Genomic DNA, 19,492 nt, shown 5'->3' on the forward strand with positions numbered 1-19,492 from the left:
TATGTTTGTCCCGAAGGGTTTTCTAAACAGAGTAGCGTGGATGTAATATTTCACTATGTAGATCCCAAAGCATGGGATACTTATTGTGGAGTATTTGTCCTGTGTTGGTATTCCTCCGCAGAGAGGTCCATAAACAGGACCCGTAAGTACTGCCGACGTGAAACAGCGCTCTGGTAATATTTTGGGTAGTTGCACATATTGGGACGACCTTCAACCATCGCGGAGCAGAGAGTTGATGTCAAAGTCGTGCAGGTTACAGGGGTGGAGAATGGAAAGGTTTGGGCTGAGGGGGGAACCTCACATGCAAAATGGCGCCTTGTAGTGAGATATCTTAAATGGTCCTATTTTTCCTAAGAAAATAATTGTAATCTTGAAATGGTAGTTTCCCTTGTAACATTTTCTTCATGTGTTAAAAATAGGCATTTGTGAAATGCATATGGATTATAAGGTGGAGCTGAGTGAAGGCGTCACACAGAAAATGATCCATTTGAGTCAGTATGTGTCATCTGACAGCTCCTGCTTCCAAAACATTCCCAATAATTAAGGGCAGCAAATAAACTTGGAAAAGACAACACAGCAGGCACATTCTCCCTTATTGTGTGTATGAAAAGGGGCTCCGATAAGAATGGTGTATGGGAGCATTGGTGGTTCAGTGGTAGAATTCTCGCCTGCCACGCGGGAGGCCCGGGTTCGATTCCCGGCCAATGCAACACGAGATTTTGGTTACATTTTTAATGAAGAGTCTGTTTCCAAAGAGGTAAGTAAATATAAACACTTAGTTTTTGCAAATAAGTTGCATTAATGTTCATTTCTGTGAGACCTAGAACAGCTTATTTAAATTCCTCACTGAAGCAGCTGCGGGGCCTCCTGCCACCGCCCCCTGGTGTTTCATGTGCAAATGTTCAACAAATCGCGCCACGTCTTTAACTCCGCGTGTACAAACATAGGATGGCCCCGTTTGTAAAGATGTATTCCTGTTTTATGATGGGCTTCAGTTGTCAATAATTAGGCCAATAACGGCCATTACTACAGTAAACCATAAACCACTACGGAAAATTGTGTTTATTGAATGTAAGAAGTGATTATTACAGCTTCTTAAATAAATAAAACTTCAATATTAAGTATAAAATGGAAGATTGGGTTAAACTCGGATAGGGTTGAGGTGTTTGCTTTTTAGGTCACATGCAAATGTTTCCAGTGAGCACAAAAGCTTCTGAACTTTTATTTTTAACCATGATTTGATTTGTGACTTCTGCTCTAAACAAGGCCACCTGCAATAACCTGGTTATGTAGTTGAGCTAGCGAACATGGAATACAAGCTCACGACAAGCTGGTTGCAGGCAATACAATGAATGAAACGAGTTGATCATTCAGTCTGTATTTTCATTCAACCCTATGATCACTAATTACCCATGTATCTCTATGGTTATTGCATTAACTACCTGAGGTGTACTAAGAGCATTATAACCCAGGACCTTAACCCATTAAGCTACCTTAAACCATCGCAGGTTTGTGATCAATAAACTAAGCCATTGTGAGTTATAATTATACTTTTCCTTGTTGCCAATGTAGTTAAAGAAATACTGTGCAGAAAATAATAAATATATGAATATATATGTGTAATGATCGGGAGTGCCATGGGGAGATTGTCATTGGCTCCGATCCTCCCCTCATAACATGAGGCCATAGGATATAAAGTGCACCTGACTGATGTGGTCCAACCAGGAGTAAAGTGTCCCGGTCTATCCCGACACAGGCCCTGTGCCAGCGGCGCATTAGCACGAGAAAAGCACCTGACTAACAGGCTGTCTTGCGGTCGAGTTCAAAGCAGATGTGGACGCTGGTTTATGCTGAGCTGTTCTTACTGTAGCAGGACCAGGGCTGTCAGTCGAGGGTTGGTCCATGTTTTAAGCGCTAGAGAACAGTTTGTTCAAACAAGAAAGAACTCTGGCAACACTGCACTGCAGAGACACAGAATATCTGTACATACATAAAGGACAACATTGTGTCTCTGTGGCTTACTCGGTTAGCGCGTTCAGCTGTTAATCGAAAGGTTGGTGGTTCGAGCCCACCCAGGGGCGTGAGTCCTTTTTTTCTTTTTCAACCCTCTCTCACTTTATTTCTTTTACATGTATGTTATACATAAGATGACCCCACCCTCCCACAGCACAGGGGAATATGAAAGTAGCATTTCACATGAACATATATTGCCAAAGGAATAATTCATGTTATTCATTGTGATTTCAGTGAGGAGTAACGTGTCCACACAATAATAAAGAGGGGTAACTGCTCCTGAATCATATGGTGACCACGTGAGCAGGAACCCCCCAAGCGGTAAATTCTATCCAGACCTGTAATTGTCTGTTTCACAGCTGCTGTTTGCTGGAGCTGTCTACGAAGCGGTTCACCTGTCGCACCAGGACAGGAGCTTTCTGGACATTGGATAATGGGTGGAGCACAGCGACATCTCCAGGCCATTAACGGAATTAGCACAGGCTAGACAGATGGACAACTAAATTCAAAATTAGAAAGCACCGTAAGAAAAGAGACAGGTTAACGTAGCCATCAGTCAGTACGACAAGGAATGGAGGACAGAGAGAAGACGAGAAGTCTGAATTTTCGACACTTCTGGAGGTAGCCACCTGGGCTCTGGTGCCACCGCACCTGCTGCATCATTGGCAGGTAAACTCATGTCTCCCCTTCCCCAACACACGCCTCACCACTGTAGTTTGCCTCAGACACGAGCTAAAGTCGCCACCAGGCTGTTTTCTTTGCACGGGCAGGAGAAAATCGTCTGAAGGCGATATTTTTCTCCCTGTCAATACACAAGTAAAACAGCTATTATTAAAACAATGCATTATAAAAAGTATTCCGGTGATTTCTCGTTGACCACTGACTGATAATTAAAAGCGAAAAGAAATCACATTGCGGACTCGGAGGAAGCACTTAACAGGTGCTTTCACTGTGGCCTCTTTGGCTGTCCCTGGGAGGGCCAAAGGTCATGTTTGTGTGGGCCTGGCCCACCCTCTAGTACCGGGCCTGGTTAAAAGTACTGAGCCCCTGCCCCACTTACTTTGAGGCACTGAAGTTAAAAGCGGATTTGAATGACTGGTGCACTTGTCTGTCTGCGCTCCGGTCCAAGACGTGACAGGGGCCGCTGTTCAAAGACACCACTCGCTCCTTTGCTTAGTTCATGACTGAAGAACGCGCCTGAACTCCATAGCTCACCAGTGCCCCTCCCTCGTGGCACTATCACAATGTCTTTTTGCTTTTTAAGCAGTTAAGAACACATTGCATCCTGGGACATGTTGTTTCACTCCTATAATTGTAACATAGGACCAAAATACAAACCGACTTTAGCTAAAAATTTAGGGACTAATTGTCAGCGCCGCACAACACAGTCGAACAGTAATCTACCCCTTTTCCAATAGAAAACGATCCTCCTCTTATGTTATCGTCGCGTGCTGGGTGTAAGAGAATCGGGGCGCTCTACATGACATCACAGAGCCAGGGTTCTGCTTTGATGTTTCAGGCAGAGAGAGAGCTCAGGTAATAGGGCCAGTATCACAGGGCGCGGCAGGAGGGTGTTTTCATCACTACAAAGGGAGGAGTTGCCGGGTAAGTCTTCAGTGTCAGCGTTAGGCAGACCGTTTCTGTGGAATAAAGGAGCCTGCTTCAAAGGCAACACAGATGTGATGAAAGGTGTGATAGATGGTAAACAAGAGGGGATCGAAGAGGATAGGAGTCCAACCCATGCATGCAGCGCACAATGGATTAGCAGTCCATCGTCTTAACCACTCGGCCACCTCGTCATAACTATACTAGTGTCCAGCACATGTGTCTCAGATGCCTCTTTTTAATGCTTCCTGTGGAAGTTGGTGTGGAGGGGGTTGGTGCCAGTGGCGTAGCGTGGGGGGTGCAGAGGGGGCCGGCCGCACCGGGCGCAACATCTGGGGGGGGGGGGGACTCGAGTGCTAAAATCCACGGGTTAGGGGGCGCAAATTACTTGCCTTGCCCCGGGTGACTTGCCTTGCCCCGGGTGCTGACAAACCACGCTACGCCACTGGTTGGTGCACATCAGAGTATTCAATAAATGAGCTCAAAGCAAAACAATAAGATGGGAGATCTGACTTGAGGAAACATCCACGACAAATGGTGGGCGCTCGTAGTTACTGGCATGGGACATGCTGAAACCAGTCTTAATGCCAAGTGTGTTACTCTCTGTGTGTTAAGTCTTTGTAAGAGTGTCGATTCACTAAGAGAACATTATGTCACTGAGCACAGATGGAGTAACAGAAAATACAAGGCACTGATGTCACTGACTCTCAACTATCAGAGGCGGAGACGTCTCTGGCCCGTCAGTAAGAGGCAGTGATGTTACCGACTCGCTGCCATTGGCCGTGTGACCTAGAAGCGAGAGTGGCTTGTTACTGAGAAGTACTTATGCAAATGATCCAGTCACCGAGAGTCTAATCACACTGGCCCTGACTGTGCTGTTTTTTCACCGCTAACAAACAGCAACTTTGCTCGCCCTCTCCCAATGACTTATAGAAATTAACCACATTGTGCATCAGTGTTAAAAAAAGCAAAATTTTATGACAAGACCGGAGGCTCCTACTATGCTTTCTTTTCTTGTTTATTTTCAATAGCAGCTGCAGTCAAGACAAAAAAACTACAACTCCCAACAGGCAAACGATAGTAGGCAATGGGAAACAACATATAGTTCACCATCACGCACCAATCACTAACAAGCTGCCCCCATAATACTTATCTTGACTGAGAACAGCCCTATTTTCTTGCTGCTCACAGTCAAGATAAGTATTTTATAAGTATTTTATATTTCACTCTCTTTACAAATGTAATGTTTTACTGCGTTGTTCTTAATTGAAGTTGCATTATTATACGCACGTATGCTTATTGAGCGGTTCTTTCTTTATACGGCTTGCAGCCGCATGCTCTATGCGCTTCCACATCGTGAACCCTTCCGGTTGGTGAATCTTCCATTTGTCCCCTCAACACTCGGTCACCATTTTAGGCGACAGTCAAAGGGAAAAACGGAAAGTTGTTTTATCGCACTCCCATTACAATTTGTATTTTTCCTCATAAGAATGGACAGCTCTCTTATTTCCCACGCCATGAATGAGGAGGAGGAGGATACTAAGGACAATTTAAATGACTTTATTCAGTTGTCAGTAGAGCAAGCAGTCTCTGCATCATTAGAAAAACTGTCCAAAAATTGAGAAAGCTCTGTTGTCAAGTTGTTTTCTAAGACGATTTTGGCCCAGTCTGCTGGGGATAACAGAAAGCGTCCTTGTTCATCAAAAAAGTGCAAAGCAACACTATTGATTGGTGAGGGTTCACACACAGGACAGAGGACGTGGTTCCTCCAAGGCCTCCCTTAAGGGAGGGGATGACCTCAAGTAAATCGTCTAAAAACGCGTGTCCAAATATAAACATATATCATCTCCTATTAATATTGAAAAATACATTCTTGAAACTGATGATGAGTTGCATGATGATGGTCCTGATTTGGATAATTCCGACAATGATAATTGTTGACCCTGTTGACCTGTCTTTATGTGTATTATAGCTGTATGTTTACTAGGTAACTCTAACTCTGCAATTACCCACAGTCGCAGAAAGGGACTCCTGCTCGATCCTAAACGAGTGAGTCTGACAGTTTCAGATCCAGGGATCAAAGCAGAAGGTCTTCTTTTATGCGACTCTTTTATAAAAGAACTTAGCAAATATGTAGCTATGTTTGCATCATTGGACAAGGCACAACAATCACTCAAGAAGATGTTTTCCAGTTGGGTTTTCGCCAGGGCCGGCAGAGGCAGGAACCGCTTTGCCGGCCATAAATATAACAGCCAAAGTTCCCATGCTGCCTATAACAACTCTTACCAGGAGTATAGACCTCAATTCTACCCGCAGAGAAACCGTGGTTTCGGACACAAGGGCAACAGACGATCCAGGTTCTCTTCCCAACCTGGTAAGTCAACCTTCTGGCCTTACTCCTGTAGGAGGTCGTCTTTTACTGTTCCTTACAAAATGACAGTCAATAAAAGCAGATCCATGGGTTTTGAACACCGCTCAGGGATACACTATCGAACTTTACTCAGGGCCTTTTCAATCAATCTTTCCTCATCCTCCCCAGTTTTTTTTTTTAAATTACAAACTTAATTTCCTCGGAAATTCAATCTCTCCTTCAAAAGCAAGCAATTGTCCCTTGTCCTCTCGACCCTTCGGACTTCGTCAGCTCGGTCTTTTTAGTCCAAAAGAAAAACAGAAAAATGTGTCCTGTTATCAATTTAAAAACAGTTCAACCATTTTGTCGTTAGCCGTCACTTAAAAATGGAAACTATACTGCATCTCAGGGATTCTTTACTTCAGGGTAATTGGATGGCTCGGTTAGATCTTCAGGATGCGTATCCCACCGTCCCCATGCATCCAGATTCAAGGACGTTTTTGCAATTCCAGTGGCTCATCCAGACTTATCACTTTTCTTCCCTACCTTTCGGCCTTTCTTCCGCTCCATGGTGTTTCACAAAACTCATAAAAAACGGTAGTAGCTTTTCTCAGAGTTAGGGGAGTCAGATTGATCATTTATTTGGACGATATCCTTATCATGAACCAAAATTGTACGTCTCTTCTTTCTCATGTCCAACTAGCTAACACTCTTTTCACACATCTCAACTTCATTATCAATGACGAAAAATCTTTTTTAGTTCTTGTTCAAAGAATAGAGATTTAGGTTTCCTGGTGGATTCCGTTTCGGCCACACTTCTCCTTCCTTCAGCAAAAATAAAATCCATTAAATTAGAAATTCTTCAAACTTTACGCAGTTCTCTTCTGTCAATCAGATTCCTAGCAAGGATAGTAGGACTTCTGTCTTCATCAATTCAGGCCATTTTCCCAGACCTACTACATTATCGGGCCCTTCAAAGATTGAAGATTCGCTATCTCCAAAAAGGTCTTGCTTACTCAGATTCTATTGCCTTAGATCAATAATCTTGAAGAGAATTGCAGTGATGGATACACCATTTAGAAACCTGGAATGGCAGGACTATCTTTGAATCAGCCCCAGATCTTGTATTAGAATATGATGCAAGTCTGTTTGGTTGGGGGGCATAGTGTGGTCCAATCTCGACTGGAGGTACATGGTCTCTAGAGGAGTCGAAGTTGCACATCAATTGTGTAGAGATGCTTGCCGGCTCCTTTGCGACCAGAAGCCTAGCAAGAGACAGAGGGGGTCATTCTGACCTCGGCGGTAAAAGGCACTTACCACCGGTCAGAAGACCGCCATAACACCGCCGTGGCCGCGGTAAGCCGCCACGGTCATTCTGACCTACAACTGCCAAACCGCCAAAAATCCGACCTCCACTGCAGTCCGCCACATCAGCGGGCAGCAATAAACTGGAGCTGACCAAACCTCCACCGCCACGCCAACAGAAATACGCCCATGCCATTACGACCCACGAATCCACGCGGCGGTCATTCAAACGCGGTATTCCATTGGCGGTACACACCGCCGCGGTCAAAATACACACCCAGCACCAAAACACAGCCACATTGGACAATTTGAAATACACACACCTGAAACACATACACACACCACTCCCACACAAGCAATACGATATAAAACACACACCCACATCACCCACAAACCCCTACAACCAAAATTTTGACGAAGGAGAGAGAGACACATCAAACAATATAGAACTATACACACTGAGGCACACTACACCATCACACACACCACATAGAAGCACAAAGCACCACACACCAACACACTCATCACCACATACACCACCCAACACCTCATCCACACTACCCCATGGCACCCCAAAGACACCCACGGTTTTCGGACCAAGAACTCCGGGTCATGGTGGAGGAAATTCTAAGAGTTGAACCCCAGCTCTTCGGCTCACAGGTGCAGCACACCACTATAGCCAGGAAGGCGGAGCTATGGCAGCGGATCGTGGACAGGGTCAACGCGGTGGGACAGCATCCCCGAAATAGGGACGACATCCGCAAACGCTGGAACGACCTACGGGGGAAGGTGCGCTCGATGGTCTCAAGGCACAACATCGCGGTCCAGAAGACTGGCGGCGGACCCCCACCCACCCCTCCCGAATTCACATCATGGGAGCAAGAGGTCTTGAACATCCTGCATCCTGAGGGCCTCGCTGGAGTATCCGGAGGAATGGACTCTGGTAAGTCGAATCTCAACTACTTCATCCCCCCACCCCACCAGCATGCCAACCCACACCCCCACCCTCACCCCCAACCCCCCCATCACACATCCTCCCTGAGAATGTCTCACCAGCACAACCCACCCAACCCAACACCAACCCCTGCATGCCAACACAAACTATGGACACCCATCACCTAAGCATGACCACTGCACATACCCATCCCCCCCCCCACAAACCACCCTCACAACACCTCCCCCAAGGGAATGCCAGGACTGGGGGACAAGGGCACCCATAAATCGCACGCTATTGCACACACAGAAACAATAACCAAACTCTCTTACCCCATGCAGGACCCGAACGCCAACACACCGGCCAGGAGGGTCCAGAAATGTCCATCCCACCCCCGGAACAGGCCCCCAGTGATGACAGCAGCTCTGTCGACCCTGAACCTGATGACCAGCCCAGACCATCGGGGACCTCTGGACAGTCGGTTCCCCTCAGGCAGCCACAGGCCACACCAGACCCAACCCCCTCTGGCAACACCAGCACAGCTCCCACCCAGCGGGCCCATGCCTCTGTCTCTAGGACAGGTCAATCAGCGGTGTGTCTGCCACTACAGGGCACCCAGGGTAACCCACCACCCCAACAACAACAGGGACCTGGGGGCAGTGGTAGCGGGCACACCGTCCAGGGTACATAGGCCGGGGGAAACCGGGCAACTCGGAGGGCTGCTGTGCGACAGGGGGGGGAGGAGAGGCCCAGGGAACCCACTCTCCAAGAGGCCTTCACCACCATCATGGGAGCGTACCACCACTCCCAAGAGACGATGGCAACGGTACTGGCCAGGTTCACGGAGATCCAGGCACAGCAGGAGGAACGCTACATGGGGTTCAGGGACGAGCTTAGGAACATCGGGACCGCAATGGGGACCATCGTCCTGGCCCTCAACCGGATCGAAGACACGTTGCGGGACCATGTGGCACCACACAGGGTCCCTGTCACTAGCCCGGACCAGGAACAGCCTACCACCTCCGCCGGCGCTAGTGGACAGGAGGCCCCAACACCACGACAGGCCACCAGAACCCCACCTCCTGCTGAAGAACAACCACCCCGCAAGAGGAGCGTGAGATCAAAAAAAACGACAGAGTAGGATGTCAAGACCCCCGCCAGCAGGACATACCCCCTGAAGTCATCCCACTGTTCCACATTGCCACCCTGTCCAACCTTGAACTGCCCCTGCTCCATCCTTCCACAGGCATATGGACAATGCACCTGTGAGACTGAGAACTGGACTCTGCCATGGACATTACTCCACCCCCACCCATCACCTTCATAATATCATGTACCAATATCTAGCACTGTAAATAAATCACATATTGCACACAAATCATTTTGGAGTCATGCTGTATTCTTAACAAATGTATTACACATTACAGTTCAATATCTGTTCAGTCAATTAGTGATGACAACATACCAATGTCAATACGATGTAGTTCATGGGCAAACCAAGCAGAAGTCATGCACTGAGTCATACAGCACTGAGAAGGGAAGGGGAAAAACAAAAATTAGTTACAAAGAACTGGGGGGAAATACAGAAAGTAGAGATGCAGGAGGCTCTAAGCAAATGTGAAATGGCGTGGGTGATTCTTACCTGTGGGCTACTGAAAATACTGTTTTATAACAGTGTCCCTGTTGTCTGTGTTCTCCCCGTCGTCTTCCTCCTCTTCACTCTCCACAGGCTCCACGGCTTCTACAACACCACCATCTGGACCATCCTCCTGCAGGAAAGGCACCTGGCGTCGCAAAGCCAGGTTGTGAAGCATACAGCAGGCCACGATGATATGGCACACCTTCTTTGGTAAGTACATCAGGGATCCACCTGTCATATGCAGGCACCGAAACCTGGCCTTCAGGAGGCCAAAGGTTCGCTCGATCACCCTCCTAGTACGCCCATGGGCCTCATTGTACCGTTCCTCTGCCCGGGTCCGGGGATTCCTCACTGGGGTCAGTAGCCACGGCAGGTTGGGGTAACCAGAGTCACCTATTAGCCACACACGTTGTCTCTGTAGCAGTTCCATCACATAGGGGATGCTGCTATTTCGCATTACATACGCGTCATGCACTGACCCAGGGAACTTGGCATTTACATGGGAGATGTACTGGTCTGCCAAACAGACCACCTGGACATTCATTGAATGGTCATTTTTCCTGTTTGGGTACACCTGTTCATCGTCATTTGGGGGTACTAAAGCCACATGGGTCCCATCAATGGCACCAATTATGTTGGGGATGTGTCCAAGGGCATAGAAATCAGCTTTCAATGTAGGCAAATCACCCTCCTCTGGGAAAATGATGTAGCTCCGCATGAGTTTCATCAGGGCAGACAACACTCTGGACAAAATTTTTGAAAACATAGGCTGAGACATTCCAGATGACATGGCCACTGTTGTCTGGAATGAGCCACTTGCCAAAAAATGGAGGACAGACAGAACCTGCACTAGAGGGGGAATTCCTGTGGGTTGGCGGATGGGGGACATCAGGGCTGGCTCCAGCTGGGCACACAGTTCATGGATAGTGGCTCGGTCAAGTCGGTATCGGAGTATAATATGGCGTTCTTCCATTGTCGACAGGTCCACCAGCGGCCGGTACACGCGAGGATTCCTCCTTCTCATCGCAAGTCCCAGCGGACGGTGCCTAGGAAGGAGAATATGGAGCACAGAGTCAATCAACTCACAGGTACGTTCACCACAGCTTGCACAGTGCACGATAATGTATGTATTGCAATGCTTGTATGTGTGGCTATGCAAGGCCTAGGCCTGTGTGACGCAGTTGAAATGAAGCCATGTGGGCCCTTGAAATGGCGGATGCCTGACCTGTGAAGTGGGACAATGGGATGTGAGGTCACTGCGCTGGCATGGCACACCGTGGCGGTAGGCGGCCGAAGACCGCTGTGCGAAGACGCATTGGTTAACATTGATCCCATTGGGTATCATGAGCCAATGACGATGTGCGCCGGCGGTCGCGGTACGCACCGCCGCGGTACGCACCGCCGCAGACGTGACCGCCATTTTCTATCTGCTTAATCACTCGAGACCTGATCACCCACAGGAGAGGACCTATACTGCAAGTGCTGCTGTGAACTCGGTCTGGAAGTGACAATGGCTGCTGCGACTGGGGAAAGGGCCCCTGCCTTCACGTCTGAGGAGTTGGAGAAACTTGTGGATGGGGTCCTCCCCCAGTATGCGCTACTCTACGGTCCTCCAGACCAACAGGTAAGTCCACTGAGTGCACATTGAATGGGTTATGCCTGTGTGGAGTGGGGTGGATGTAAGTTGGTGGGGTGGGGAGGAAATGAGGAGTGCAACGCACGACAGATGAGAGAATGTGCCACATGGCAAGGTTGGGGAGGGGGGGGCATTCACATCTAACATGCAGAAAAATGATTTTTTTTATTCCCACCCTGTACATGTCAAATAGGTCAGCGCCCATCAGAAAATTGACATTTGGCGTGCCATCGCCAAGGAAGTCCGAGCCCTGGGGGTCTACACCAGACGGGGCACCCACTGCCGCAAGAGGTGGGAGGACATCCGCCGCGGAACCAGAAAGACCGCCGAATCACTGCTGGGGATGGCCTCCCGACCTAGGAGGGGTGCCTGTCGTACCCTGACCCCCCTGATGTCCCGGATCCTGGCGGTGGCCTACCCTGATTTGGATGGGCGCTTGAGGACATCACAGCAGACACAAGGGGGTGAGTATCTGCACATTCTGCTATCATTACGCGCAGTTGAGGCATCTGGGTGGGGGAGGAGGGCTGTGGGTGACAGTAGGCCCGGGCGCTTTCTGTAGTGTAATCCCCTCCCTTAGACATGGCCCTGTGCCCCCGCCCCCCCCTCTGTAGGGTGCCAAGTACAGCTATCCATGGTCCAACATCACACATGTGCGCGTTTGTTGTCCCTAGACCTGTTGGCCTAGTCAGAAGTACTGAGTAGTGTACCCCTATTGCGCGGCTTAGTGCATGAGGCACCTGCGTCTGTCCTCTCCGCCAACGGTGTTGACAAGGCATGCACTCAACGTGTTTTTATTTCTCCCCCCACCCTTTTTCTTCAAAATCTTGTACATGTGTGCATTAGCATCATCAGCCGGAGGAGATTCGGCATCGGAGCACGAGGGAGCTGCAAGTCACAAGGCCCCGGTGGGCACTGGAACAGACACCGAGGGCACCAGTGATCCGGAGGGCGAGGGGAGCACCACAACGGGGACCGGTGAAGACAACAGCGACACGGACACGTCCTCGGTTGGGAGCTCCCTAGCGGTGGCGGCAACATCCGGGCCCCCCACCTCTACAGGTACAGCCGCCACCCAGCGCACCAGCACCGCCCTCCCAGCAGCCCCTCAGCCTTCGCTCCATGCCCGCTCGCCCAGGAAGGCGCGCATCTCCTTCGGCCCAGGCACATCAGCCCCTGCCCCTGTTACCCCTGCTGCCCTCAGTGAGGAGGTCATTGACCTCCTTCAGACGCTCATTGTTGGGCAGACTACCCTTTTGAATGCCATCCAGGGTGTGGAGAGGGAGGTGCATCGTAGCAATGCCTACCTGGAGGGCATTCATTCGGGTCAGGCTGCCCATCAACGATCGTTCAATTCTCTGGCCTCAGCACTGACGGCAGCCATTGTCCCTGTCTCCAGTCTCCCTCTTCTAACTGCCTCCACCCTTTCTCTGTCTCCTGTTCCTCAGCCTATCCCATCCACACCATCAGACCAGCCTGCACACACCTCAACACCCAAGAGCAGCTCATCCAGACCCAAGCACCACAGATCCCACAAACACTCACCCAAGCAACACCCAGATGCAGACATTCCAACAGTCACTACCTCCTCTGTGTCCCCCTCCTCCTCGTCTCCCTCCTCCCTCCCTGTGACGTCTACACGCACACCTGCATGCACACCACCATCAGCCAGTGCTTCCATCCCCAGCACACCCTCCACACCAGCCCGCACACATGCAGTCACCACCCCCACTGCCATTTACACGTCCCCTGTGTCCTCTCCAACTGTGTCTGTCACCCCCTCTTCCAAGACACACAAACGCAGGCAGACACCCAAACAACAGCCAACCACCTCACGACAGCCTACGTCTCAGTCACCTGCACCCAAAGACAGCACACCTGACTCTCCTACAACCACATCCTCTTCCTCCTCTTCCATCACCACTACTCCTACCCTTTACCTTGGTCCTAAGAAATATTACCTGTCTAATCTTAACCTCTTTCCCTCCCCTGACCCACCCCCTCCATCTGCTAAGAGTCCCAAGGGCACCTCAGCCACCACCAGCCCAGCATCGAAGGTGAAAGTGGTGCATGGGTTATGGAGTCCACCCTTTGGTGGCAGTGAGACTTCAGTCAGCAGCAAGGGGACAGCCAGCCCCCCCCCCAGGCAAGAGGACCCGGAAACTGAAGGGCCGCCGTGAGAGGACTGACACGGCTGCCCCCAAGGAGTTAACTACAGCCACTTCACCTGCCACAACAGCCAGGGGAGGCAAGGCCCCGAGAGCACCATCCAAGGAGCGAAAGGGCAGCAGGGCGGAGAGGTCAGCCAGCAGGAGCGCGGAGCAGGAGGGCCCCACAAGCCCCATCCCGGCTGCAAGGGACGACACCAAAGGGCCCAGGACTCCATCCCCGAAGGGACCTGACACTGCACGTTCGGAGGGCGAGTGAGCAGGGTGTCCAGCCCAGGTCTGGCTCCCTAGTCTTACAGGAAGAGCGCCGCTGAACTGGGCCCCGCCGCCAAGACAGGCACCGCTGAACTGGGCCCCGCCGTGCAGAAGAGCACCGCTGAACAGGGCCCCGCCGTGCAGAAGAGCACCGCTGAACTGGGCCCCGCCGTGAAGACAGGCACCGCTGAACTGGGCCCCGCCGTGCAGAAGAGCACCGCTGAACTGGGCCCTTCCTGTCAAGCACAGCTCTGCTGGGCCCTTCCTGTCAAGCACCGCTCCGCTGGGCCCTTCATCTCAAGCACCGCTCCGCTGGGCCCTTCATCTCAAGCACCGCTCCGCTGGGCCCTTCCTGTCAAGCACCGCTCCGCTGGGCCCTTCATCTCAAGCACCGCTCCACTGGGCCCTTCATCTCAAGCACCGCTCCGCTGGACCCTTCATCTCAAGCACCGCTCCGCTGGGCCCTTCCTGTCAATCACCGCTCCGCTGGGCCCTTCCTGTCAAGCACCGCTCCGCTGGGCCCTTCATCTCAAGCACTGTTCACGGTTCACTGTGCCCACCATGCATCCTCCTTGTCCAGTGGTGACATTTATCAACCAGATTGACTGTGGCTTTGCACTCCCCAGGATGGCACAGTGGGCAACCCACCCACTGTAGAGACTTGTGAGACTGTGGCTTTGCACTCCCCAGGATGGCACAGTGGGCAATCCACCCACTGTAGAGACTTGTGAGACTGTGGCTTTGCACTCCCCAGGATGGCACAGTGGGCAACCCACCCACTGTAGAGACTTGAGAGACTGTGGCTTTGCACTCCCCAGGATGGCACAGTGGGCAACCCACCCACTGTAGAGACTTGTGAGACTGTGGCTTTGCACTCCCCAGGATGGTCCAGTGGGCATGGTGGCCCCTTTGTGGATCTGGCGTCGTGGACTCATGTGGCTGTGGTGCCCCCCCCTTCCCTTCCCCCTGAGGTGCCTGTAGTTTTGTCACCAGATGCCCCTGCAGTGTTCTCTCCAAAAGACTCAGGTCTCCTGTGTGGGCTTTGCCCTTGTGTCGCTACACTTTGGCCCACGGACAAATCACAAATCGTAAGATGTGCAGGACTAATTGCTTCAGTTATCCACTGCTGTATATTTAGGTTTTTTACAATGTATATATTTTTGATAGTTGACCAATACTTATCAGAGGCTATTTTGTACATAAATTTTAATTCCCAATTTGATTCTGTCATTGCATTTTTTACGGGGGTTTGGGTGGTGTCACTGTGACTTGTTGCTCTGCATTGGTTTGTACATATTGGGGGGGGGGGGTCGCAAATTTGTGTGCCCGTAACCTTTCCTCCTCCCCCCTCCCGTGTGTCGTAGGTGCAGTACTCACCGTTGACGTCTGCGCCGGAGTTCGTACTCGTGGTAGATGAGCAGGTAGACGAGAGCAGGTAGGATGTTCAATTCGGGTTCCATGCTGTCCTCCGTCCTCGTTGAGTGCGTAGAGGTGGGCGTTTTCACGTTCGTAGTCTGTTTCCGCCGTGTTTTTATCGGCGGGACTCCCGCCCCGGAAAAGGTGGCAGATTGGTGGGTCGTGATAGGGTGCGCGGTACATTGTCTGCCGCCTGGCTGTTGGCGGTGACCGCCGCGCTGTTTGTTTGTCCCGCCGTGGCGGTCGGAGTGTTAAAGTGGCGGCCTGTGTTGGCGGTTCCCGCCAGGGTCAGAATTCCATATTTTGGACCGCCAGCCTGTTGGAGGGTTGGCCGCCGCTTTAATACTGACCGCCAGGGTTAGAATCAGCCCCAGAGTTTGTTGTTCGGTTCTTCTCAGAATGGACAACATTTAAGTGGTCCGTTACATCAACTATTTGAGAGGCACAAAATCCAAACCTTTAGCGGAATTATCTAAATGGTTTTGGGGTTTTTGTCTTCAAAACAGAATTTCAGTCCATGCAGAGTACTTACTGGGAAATCTCAATTCAGTAGCAGATTGGCATTCTCGTAATTTTCAGAACTCAAGCAATTGGAAGCTCCATCCCAAAGTTTTCAACACTATTCATCAGAAATGGGGTTCTTTTCACATAGATCTCTTTGCTTCCCGTCTCACTGCACAGCTTCCACAGTTCTTCAGTTGGCCCCCAGATCCCTTAGCTCTAGCCTAGATGCTTTTTCTCAGGATTGGTCAACCTCCGTCAATCACGCCTTTCCTCCTTTCATTATGATTACCAGGTTGCTCGCACAAGCAAGACGTCAACAGGATGTGTTGGTTCTCATAGTTCTATTCTGGCAATTCCAGGTGTGGTTCCCCACTCTGCTGGAACTGTCAATAGACTCTCTCTTCCTTATTCCTTCCTTTCTGGAATTGCTGTCCAATCCCCAAGGCCTCTCTCACATCTTAATCACAGAAAAACTCCTTACCCTTTCAGCCTGGAAAATATCAGAACATCTCAGCCACTCCCTTCTATTTCAACAGAAGCTTCAAACTTCATCGAACTCTCTTTGGCACCAGGAACAAAAAAGGCAAACAGATCAGCTTGGTCTCTGTGGCATAGCTGGTGTGTGGGAAAACACATTGATTCCTTTGCAACAGATATAACCTTTATTGTTAATTTCCTGGTGGTGGAAGCTAGTAAAGGTAAGACTTATCGTACCATTAACTTGTTCAGGTCAGCTATTTCTTCTTCTCACACTTACATCAATGAGAAGCCGGTTGGGAAACATCCGTTGGTTTGCCGTCTCTTAAAGGGAGTACAATTTTCCAGTCCTCCTCAACCTAAATGCAGTTCATTGTGGGATGTCAATACTGTTTTCAATCTTTTTATTGCTTGGCCAGATAATCCAATGCTTACTTTGAAAAAATTATCTGCTAAACTTACCATGTTATTATGCCTTGTCTCCTTCAAACGTCTTTCTGATGTTAGAGCTTTAGATATTTCTGCTCATCATTTTACTCCAACAGGTGTTCCGTTTAATATTCAAAGGCGTACAGAGACTAATCATTCATCAGTATACTATCCTTATTTCCCTGACCACCCTAAGTTATGCGTAGGCCAATGTTTGAACGTTTATGAACAGCAGACAGACAATTTGAGAAATGTCTCAGCGTCCCAACTCCTCCATTCTTTCAGGAAACCTTTCAAACTTGTTTCTTCCCCCACTTTGGCTCGATGGGTCAGGTGGATTATGTCCTTAGCGTGAATGGATACTTCTGCCTTTGGTGCACATTCATATAGAGGAAATATGGCTTCTAAGGCTTTCTGGTCCGGCTCCCGGCTTGAGGACATTCTCAGATCGGCTGACTGGTCTATGATAATGGCCCTCATTACAACCCTGGCGGTCAAAGACCTCCAGGGCTGTTTCGTCAGATGCACCGCCAACAGGCTGGCGGTGCAATCCATGGAATTGTGACCACGGCGGAAGCGCCGTGATCACACCGCCGGGACCAGCAGTTTACTGCCACATTGGTCCCGGCGGGTGTAATCCTCCAGGGCAGTGCTGCTTGCTGCGCTGCCCAGGGAATTACGAGTCCCCCTCCCGCCAGCCTTTTCATGGCGGTAGGAACCGCCATGAAAAGGCTGGCAGAAAGGGGTGTCGCTGGGCCCCTGGGGGCTCCTGCACTGCCCATGCCTTTGGCCCAGAGGGGATGTTGAAATGGCCACCACGGAAGTGCGGCCGCATTGGCGGCCGTGCGGCGGTTACAACTTGGCGGGCAGCGGTTGCCGCCCGTCAAAGTTGTAATGAGGGCCGATGTATTTAAAGTGTTTTATTTTAAGCCAGTTCACCATGCTTCATTAAATGTAATTGATTTGCTTTAAACTAGCATAATAGGAGCCTCCGGTCATGTCATAAAATGTAGATTTTCCTAGTAATTTATGAAGGAAAGTCTTAATTTTATTAAAGACACAGAGGCGAGTACTATCCCACCTCTACAAATTCTTACCTATTGTTTTGTTCCCTTTCTAACAGCATCATCAACAACTCAGCAGGATTCCTTCTAAAGACTTCATCTCTAAACAACACTTTATAGGAGCTCCTGCATCAACGATATTCCAGAGCAACGATCTTTACTCAGACACATGGATACTTCTGAGTTTTGTTTCTGGACTTGTAATCACTATACAAGAACTTCTGTCCATTCTCATGGCAATCTGCATATGCTGTTCTATCATTCCATTATTTTTTACTTTCTAAACTCTCGCACAAGAAAAGAGGGCTGTTCTCAGTCAAGATAAGTATTAAGCGGGCAGCTCGTTAGTGATTGGTGCGTTAAGGTGAACTGCATGTCATTTCCCATTGGCTACTATCGTTTGCCTGTTGGGATTTGTAGTTTTTTTGTCTTGACTGCAGCTGCTATTGAAAAGAAGAAAAGAAAGAATAATACTCACCTCTGTGTCTTTAATAAAATTAATACTTTCCTTCATAAATTACTAGGAAAATCTACATTACCGCTCAGAACAACCCGTCACTGGAACACAACTCAGGAGTACTTATAAAAAATGTAACTGAAGTAGTGTGACAGGTGGCTTGTTGGCCTAGGGGTATGGTTCTTGCTGTGGGTGCAAGAAGTAATGAGTTCAAACCCAAGACTTTTATTTCTCCATTGGTATTATTCATGTCTTGATTTTAACCACTTCCTCACGTTTGTAAAAACCTTTCATCACTCCCATGCTGCATTAATACGCAATCATGTTATGAAACCTCTTTTCTCGTTTATTTATCAGCCTTAATTTATCATTTTAATTACTCGGCACTGAACAAACATTTCCTACCCATGTAGCAAACTGATTTGCGAGTTCTACACAAACACTTCCTACTTTAGTACAAAGTACTGAAATCATTAATTTGAGTTTAGAAATGTATTGTTTTTATATTATCCGTAATGAGAAACAGCCACAGAGATGTGCACTGAACGGAAACAGGTCGCCGTCTCCGTGTAAGGCGTGTTTTTAGCATAACCCGAGTTTAATGAATGCGGGTGAATCACCTGGGGGGGGGGGGGGGGGGGGGAGTGACTGTTTATTCCTGAAAGAGGCGGAGTGAAGCCCGTCTGTCCTCACACGTTTAAACACCACTTACAGGAACCGGACTGGGTTCGCCATAACGCAGAGTTTCCTCACTAACTGCTTTTGACTCTGTTGAGGCACAGAGGTGATTTGGTGAATACAATGAACAAAACTCCCTGAGCCCGAGGGCAAGGGCGTAAATTCAATTGATGCAGCAGGTGCAGTGACACCAGGGAATATCCAACCCCGATTATTTATTTCTGTATTTTACAATTCAAAACCAGCTGAGGGTCCCGTTTCCAGTCTTGCACAGGGTCCATGACACACTGGCTGTGCTACTGCCTGCAGGGAGACATCCAAAGCCTGGCACTGAGAGCAGCGAAGTGGGATGCCCCCTCACCCCAAGTTCCATGAAGGGGTAGCTGTAGGAGGCTGGACTGGCTTGTAGTGAGTACCAAGGGGTACTTGCACCTTGCACCAGGCCCAGTTATCCCTTATTAGTGTATAGGGTGTCTAGCAGCATAGGCTGATAGATAATGGTAGCTTAGCAGAGCAGCTTAGGCTGAACTAGGAGACGAGTGAAGCTCCTACAGTACCACTA

General features: G+C 49.5%; 1 non-coding gene across 1 annotated transcript; it reads left to right on the forward strand.

The window, feature by feature from the left end:
- The first annotated feature begins 638 nt into the window (after positions 1-638).
- Positions 639-709, forward strand: TRNAG-GCC (transfer RNA glycine (anticodon GCC)). Its single transcript has one exon. It is a non-coding gene; the product is annotated as a tRNA-Gly (tRNA).
- Positions 710-19,492: the final 18,783 nt, after the last annotated feature.

This window comes from Pleurodeles waltl, chromosome 12 (assembly GCF_031143425.1).
Source record: "Pleurodeles waltl isolate 20211129_DDA chromosome 12, aPleWal1.hap1.20221129, whole genome shotgun sequence".
NCBI classification, from domain to species: domain Eukaryota; kingdom Metazoa; phylum Chordata; class Amphibia; order Caudata; family Salamandridae; genus Pleurodeles; species Pleurodeles waltl.